The sequence below is a fragment of the Chroicocephalus ridibundus genome, chromosome 17 (assembly GCF_963924245.1).
Source record: "Chroicocephalus ridibundus chromosome 17, bChrRid1.1, whole genome shotgun sequence".
In the NCBI taxonomy this organism is placed as follows: domain Eukaryota; kingdom Metazoa; phylum Chordata; class Aves; order Charadriiformes; family Laridae; genus Chroicocephalus; species Chroicocephalus ridibundus.
In genome coordinates this window covers 1,886,041-1,893,743 of record NC_086300.1, presented here as the reverse complement: position 1 = coordinate 1,893,743, position 7,703 = coordinate 1,886,041, and positions in this window count along the sequence as shown.

Sequence of the window (7,703 nt, the reverse complement as noted above, 5' to 3'; positions counted from 1 at the left end):
GAGGTGATGAGGCCAGGAAGCAATGAGGCTGTGAGGCGACGCAGGCTGTGAGGCGATGCAGACCAAGGCAACACAGACTGTGAGGTGACTGGGGCTCTGAGGCCATTCGGGCTCTGAGGCGACGCAGACTCTGAGCCGACACAGGCTGTGAGGCAATACCAGCTGTGAGGCGATGAAGGCTCCAAGGCGAGGCCAGCAGGGAGGTGACACAGACTGTGAGGCGACTCCAGCTGCCTCAGTCTGTGAGGTGACTTGGTCTGTGAGGTGACTTGCACTGTGAGGCGACACAGACTAAGGTGACGCAGGCTGTGAGGTGATGGGCTCTGAGGTGACTTGGGCTGTGAGGTGACACAGGCTGTGAGGTGACTGGGGCTCTGAGGCACTGAAGGCTCCAAGGCGACGCCAGCAGTGAGGTGACGCCGGCAGTGAGGTGACACTGGCTGTGAGGGAGGTGACACTGGCTGTGAGGGAGGCAACACTGGCTGTGAGGCAATGCCAGTGGTGTGTTGATGCCGACTGTGAGGCGAACTCCGGCTGCCTCAGTCTGTGAGGTGACTCGGGCTGTGGCACAATGCTGGCTCTGGAGAGGAAGGCCCAGGCCACCTTCTTGTGGCACCTGCCTTGGCCAGGCCTCTTAGGTCCTGCGAGGCTCCCTGCAGTGTGGGGACAAAATGGCCGCAGCCTGAGGGGAGAGGAGCCACGGCCAGCTCTCCAGCAACTCGCAGCCTGTGGGGAGAGGAGCCACAGCCAGCTCTCCGGCAACCTTCTCGTGCTGAGATTTTGCTCTGGATGGTGGAGGTGATGAGGGACTTTGCAGCACAGACAGCACAAGATGCAGGAACAGCAGGAGCAGCACTGCTTGGTAAGTGCTATTGCCAGCTCTGCCTGCACTTTCTGGGGTGTTTCATCATCCCGAGGGTAATGCATAGTTGCCCTTCTTATGGGTCTGATCCAAAAGCAGCAAGCCATTCTGGTAGTTTACATGGGCTTGGGAGCTGCCTGTGGAAAAGTGCGAGAGCTTTGTGTTCTCAAGATTCCTGCTTATGGCTTTTTGCCCCCGTCAACTCATCCGCAGCCCGACACACTCCTGGCACCGAGAGCTGGTAGAGCAGAGAGAAGTCTGCCCGGTGGAAATGATCAGCTGAGCTGAAAAAAATGAAGCAGGTTGACTTCATTATGTGCTCATTAAGAAATCTGTAGCTGTAGTTTGTTCCTGTGTGTGTGAGCTCTGGCTGTCATAAACCCTGACAGATGGACAGACACACTGAATTATAGTCGTAGAGTATAGACTGGGCAGGATCCCCCATTAACGCTTATTGGAAATTGTCATCACTTCAAGCTGAATGGGCTCCAGATGTTGAAACCCTTGTAGGGAAATCTTGAAGGTGAAGGTTAGAGGCTTGTGATTTTGCCTGTGTTGTATGAGCTGCAGCCGTTCCCTTTGATTTATTATTGTTTAAGTCAACAAGATTTGGTAGTAGGGGAAAAACTGGAGAGAGCAACACATGGGTGAGGGTGCCTGGTTCTGAGCTGCTGAAGGAATTGCTCTGCTTTTATTACCTGGGTGTGAGAGAAACATTAAGCAAATGACTGTTGAAAGTTTCACAGGCAAATTCAGTGCCTCAGTATTGTGTGCTTTAACAACAAGTAGTTTATGTTGCTTTGTTTGTGCTTATGTACATTTTCATTTATGTATTTCAAGGGCACTTGGAAGCCACAGTTGTAGAAACAGGGAAGATAGAGCTGTATCAGCCAATCTCTTGTTCAAACATGGGAACAGTTACTTCAGTCAGACTTTTAACTTTTCTGAGATTTAAAAATGTCCAGTGATGGGGATCCCACAGCCCCCTCAGGCAGTACATGCTGGTGCTGCACCATCCTTACTGTCAGAAAGTTTTCCCCAATGCCTAATCTAAACCTCCCTTGGTGCAGTTTAAACTCATTACCCCTTGTCAAATCCTCAGTGAACATGGAGCATGGTTTATTACCTTCCTTTTTGTGGCAGCTATTAATATGCTGGGAGATTGATAAATCTCCCCTCAGTCTGCTCCCTACACTCAGCCACTGCTTTTGGTCTTTTGTGTATGTGTGTGTATGGCTGGACTCGATGATCTCAAGGGTCCCTTCCAACCATGAAGATTCTATGATTCTATGATATAGGTCATACTTTCTAGATCTGAAATTATTTGTTATTCTCCCTCTAGACTCTTCTCTTGTGGTGTCCAAAACCGGTCCAGCTCAGGTCCTTGTTACAGCTGAGAAGAGTGAGGAGTTTTCTTCGTGTATCTTAAATCTTACGTCCCTTTTTTGCAGGCCAGCATAATTCTGTTGATGCCTTTTCAGTTATGGCTTAATGATTGTCCAAGATCTTTTCCTGCAAAACTGCTTTCTTGGCACTTGTTTCCCAGCTCACATTTGTGTGATTATTCCTTCACAAGTTTGGAATTTAGCACTCATCTTTATTATCTTACTGCTTTCAGATTATTGCTCTTTCTGAACTCAAACCTTGCTCTCTGAAGGGCTTGCAGCTCTGTACCTCCTCCCCATCTTGAAATCATCTGCACATCTGTTTCATTGCCTGAGTTATTAACACATATATTGAATACTGTTGAATTCAGGAGCGGGGGTTTAGATGAAAAGGCGGACTAGTAGCATTTTGCAGGATAAAGCCTTCTGTTTTGATTGCATAAATATTTACAGATACCAGAACTGTTGCATCGCTGGAGACGTACTTTGCTTTTGGAGGTCATGTCTCTGGCTTGTTGTGCATGATGCACATTTGCATTCCTTCAGTAGAACCACTGGGAATGGCTTCTCCCTGCACTACAAACAGATGATTTTTTTTTTCTTTTTTGCTTATCAGGGTTCGTGAACTGTTCCCTGGCCTGGGCCCACAATGGGGCCTGAGGCAGAGGAAAGGGCTGGAGCAGAGACCTTAAGAATGGCCCTTACTCATCAATAACTGCTCCCTGACAGGGCTGAAGGATACACAAAGTGGCTTGCCTGTTGTGCTGTCACTCCAGCTGGGGCACAGTCCACAGCAGGGCTCTTGCTCACTGGACTTTGCTGTCCAAAGCACCCGAGAAATCTTTTCACTCACCTTTTGAATGTTTAAACTTCTGTATTTCTCTGGGGTTGTGTTTTGGGAAACAGGACATTGCTAGTCACCTTTTGTGGTTTTTAAGGATGATTGTACCAGTGGAACATGAAGGCATTGGCAGGCTTGGTTATGCTATGGACTCAGAGCAGGTACAACCTTCAGATGATGGACTGAAGTTCTGTTTAAGTCAGCTCAACGAGCCGAAGAGCTGCTGGCCACCACAGATCCTGACCACCAGTTGCATTCAGAGCTCTGTAGAACGGGGAGATGGGATACGGGAAATTCTCTTCTGAGGTTCACATTCAAACACTCCCTTTCTTCTTTTAAGCAAATATTCTTTCTCCTGCCTGACTTCATGTGGTGTAAATGAGGAGCAATTTGACTGAAAACTCTGTAGTGAAGTCAAAGTTGGGGGAGAGAGGAATAGACACATGATTTTTGTTGTTTATTATGAAGTTTGAAAACTGTTACTTGAAAAGTCAGTTAACCTGGGGAAACATCATAAGCGTCAATGTCCAATTTGATACAATGAATGGGACAGAAATGAAGCTTCAGTGTCTGCTCTGTGGGAGAGTTCATTCGACAGCAACTTCAAAGCTATGCTTTGAGGAGGTAGTTACTGTTTCTAAACCCCAGATCTTGTGTAACTTTAAAAATTAGAAATGAAAAGTAACTCAAGTAAAAGAAGGGTAAAGGTGAGAGAACCAGGTCTGATTCCTGAAAAGTAAATATTATAACATCCTTTATGAATGCACATAGAGTTAAATCCTAAAATTCTCATTTAGACCTAATTTCAAGAAAAACCGCCATGGCAATCAGTAGTGGATCCTGCAGTCAGCCAACAGTGTACCCGACACCTGAAGGTCTGATTCTCTTATTTTACTAATGCAATACTACAGACTGTAAGGAGTTGTTCAATATTTCGCCAAGCATGAGAGGAAACCAGGCTATAATGTTTACAGGCTGTTTTTCATTAAGCGCACATGTATGTGTTAAAAGAAAAAAGAAGTATAGCCATTTGAAGGTATCACAGTACTACCTAAGAACTCCCACTAGAAAGTGGTCTCTGTTATAACAAACACTGGGAAATACTGGAGGAAGAACCATCTGTGTCCTTGTTAAATTAAAAGCCTTTACAAGAAGAGTAGGTTCAGCCTTAAGAAACTTTAATAAATGGAGGAAAAGAATCAATTAAAAAATGGGAACTGATAACTGTAATTATATGACATTAAATCATGCAAAAAAATGTTGTCTCAAATATCACACTGGCAGGGCATGGATTTTTTACCCTGAGCTTTGTTAATTTTCATTGATTTATTTTTCCTTGGAAGCATTTATTTTCTGCAGCAAGGATGACTGCTCTAGCTAAGGATTAGATGTTTATCCTTTAGTGTGGGCAGACAGCCTAAGTGGATAAGAGAGATTTCACAGCTGAAAAGGATATTCTGCTTTTTTAGTGTTTCCTGTGTTTTAAGAATATATAATTCCAGCAGAAAAGCAGAGAACAAGCAAGCTCCAAATGGAACACTCTCCTCTTAATCTGAAGAGTTCTTAAGCCTAGAAGCCAAGTGTTTTCAGTACTTCTTTTTGTAGGCTTGCTCAAACGTTTTGTGGGTGGTGATATGAGGTGGAATAATTGCTAAGACTGTATTTCCTTCTCAAACCCTTCTCGGAGGCAGGCAGAGGATAATTTGGTGGCTCATCCCTTGGGGGTGGGTCCCCAGCCGTTGCTGGGATCTCTGGAGACTGTGGTCTGTTGGTGAGCACAGGGAGTGGCTTTTGGAGTCTGTAAGTCATGTCTGTTGGGGCCTTATCCTCCTCCCATAATGACACCCGGGCAAGGTCTTTGTCTGCGAGGATTAATACAGAGAGGTTAAAGGTCCTCGGAACCAGTGGTGTTTAAAACCTGTTTATAAAGAGCTCCTTTCTTGGGTGCTTCTTGCCAGTAAATAAGGCTTGTGCTGTTTCTGTGGAAGGATTTTTTTATTATTATTTTTGAATATAACCTATGAAACCATCGCTGCAGGTCAATGCGGGGCTTAAAGCAAGCGGTGTTTTGGAACAGGAATCAAGCCAACCTGTGTCTTCTCAAAGGGAGGGATCTGGAGGAGCTGTGTTTCTTGTAACCCCTTCACCTCTGAATTATTTGCTGACACACGCACACCACGTCACATCTGTAACTCCTGAGGGCTGAGGGGTTAAGTATCTTGTCACTCCAGTACAGACACCTCACTTGCAAATCCCAGACTTTTTACCAACCTTCCCCAGCAGGACTAGGGGTTCCCTGTTGTCAAGCCAGAGTGAAAGCTGAGGGCTCTCTCTCAGCACCCCAGAATAGTCTCTGAATGCCAGGCAGTGTAGTCTAGGGGGAAAGAGGAGTGGGAGAGCACTGAGCAGGGGGTCCAAAGAACTGAGATCTACTCCAGCTTCTGTCCCTGACCTCCTGGATGACAGTGGGCAAATAAGTCACTTTCTTTCTCTGTGCCTCAGTTTCTCCATTTGTTAAAAAGGTGGGAGTGATGCTGACGTCCTTTATGAAGGGTTTTATGGCCAAACTGACAAAAACCAATCTGTGAGAGCTCGACATTGATTTATTGCAACAAAACAGGTAGAAAAACTGTAGATTTGAGAGTCTATTGCAACTTGCCCTCCACAGAGCTGTTCCTCCTGCCCCATGTTCAGATGCCCTGGCCACGCACGCAGGCTGCACACACACCTAGAAGTGATGAATAACAGCTAAATTGCAGAGCTGCGTGATAAATTGTTCGCATCGTGCACTTTTGACCACCTCACCTGTGCACTCTGCACACTCATTTGACAACGTCTGGGTAGCAATTGCCCTGGCACTCTGGCCTTACCCTGCTGACCAACATTGTCTCATCATTTTCTTAGGTTCTCCCATCTATCTGTATCCACCTGCTGTCTTTCTTACCCTTTGATTGTAAGCACTTTAGGGTAGGGACTGTCTGTGTTTGTAGTCATGAATGAATATGAGCATTAGCAGCTCATAACAATCCACAGACAGGGATTTGAAATACATCAACAATTAAAATAGTGGCACAGAATTCACATAATATTCATTGCCCCAAACTTATGAGTACTTTCAAGCTGACCACATGGCAAGTGCCAATACCATATTCCTTCAGTGGGTTCAGTGGGGGTGGCTTACTCCTAGAAACTGAAAAATTGCAAGTGGTTTGTGGAAAGCCTTGGATAAGCGGCCACAAGGGTGGCTTGGAGCTCTCCATTTCTAGCTTTGGTTTGCCTCGCAGCCACTAACATCAGGATCTCAGTGCTGGGAACACCATTCCCATCCTTTCCTGCACTTTCTGTTGTTGACCTCCCCTCTGGAACACGCAACCTGGACTGAACCCTTGATCCGTTCTAATCAGTGGTAGATTTTCTGAGTTGAACATGGGGGGACTCCAGACCTCTCATCTTCTGTTCCTTCATCTCTCTGCTTTCTTGTAGCCAGCAGCTTGCTCTTTATTGTCTTCACCCAAGACTACCTGTAATCGTGCTTATTAACGATCTAAACCAAATTGCACCAAAATCAGTGAGAAGATGCTCATTAACACTAATGGTTTTGGATCAGCCCCTAAAATAAAGGCTTTCCATTGCCCTCATGCTGTGCTAACATTAACTACTTCATTTCCACAAACCTTGCAGGCGGATGAGCTGAGAGGCAGGGGATACCCTCAGCCCTTGCCCAGGAGAGTGTGGTGAGGAAAAGAAGGGGAGCTTCTGTTTTCAGATCCATTACTCCTCCCTCCACCCCCTTTTCCTCCTGCCCCAGACACAGCCTTGGCTGCTTTGCAGTTGTTCATAAACACCATCTACATCTGTCCTGAGCCACGAGATGTATTAATCAATTTGATGAGGATGTTAAAGCTTTCTCTTTGCACCTAATTATAGGCTGATTTATAGTACTGGCCTTGTGTTTGATGGAGCTCTCCCCTTGGCAGTGATTTACATGGCATTGGCACCAACCTCTCCATCTCTCCAATACTCTGTCATTTTCTCTGCCCCTCTTTCTCTTTCTTTCTCTCTCCCTCACCATCTCCCCCCTGTTCCCCACACCCCTCTGCTCTATGTTCCCTCATGAGAGCCTAATGACATGTTGACAGACTAGTGAAACATTGCTCCCTCTTCACTGCATCTGTCTCTGGCTCAGTGGCTCCCCAGTGCTCTCTGACACATCCAGATGGAAGGCCTGGCAGGCGAGGCGGAGGCTCTGGCCATTGCCCCAGTGCAAGCCCTGCAGCTCCACAGATTTCCTTCTGGAAATAGTTGATGTGGAGCTCTAGATTCCTCTAGGGGACATCTCCATACTGGCAGGGATCTGGGGACCCGCCATCCTGGTTCTCCAGACTCTACTGAAATCCTCTAATGAAGTAATGAAGCAATTAAATAGCAGTGATTCAGACTTCCACAGTGTGACTCACCTGAGGATCTCCAAAATTTCTGTGAGCAGGGGGACGGGTTTTATTTCCTTTTGTACCAGTGAGGAAACTGAATCACAAAGGCATTAGGGGGTTGTGTTTCTGAAAGGTGCAACTAATAAAGTCATCCCACTCTAGTTATCACCCAGAGGTTCCTCTCT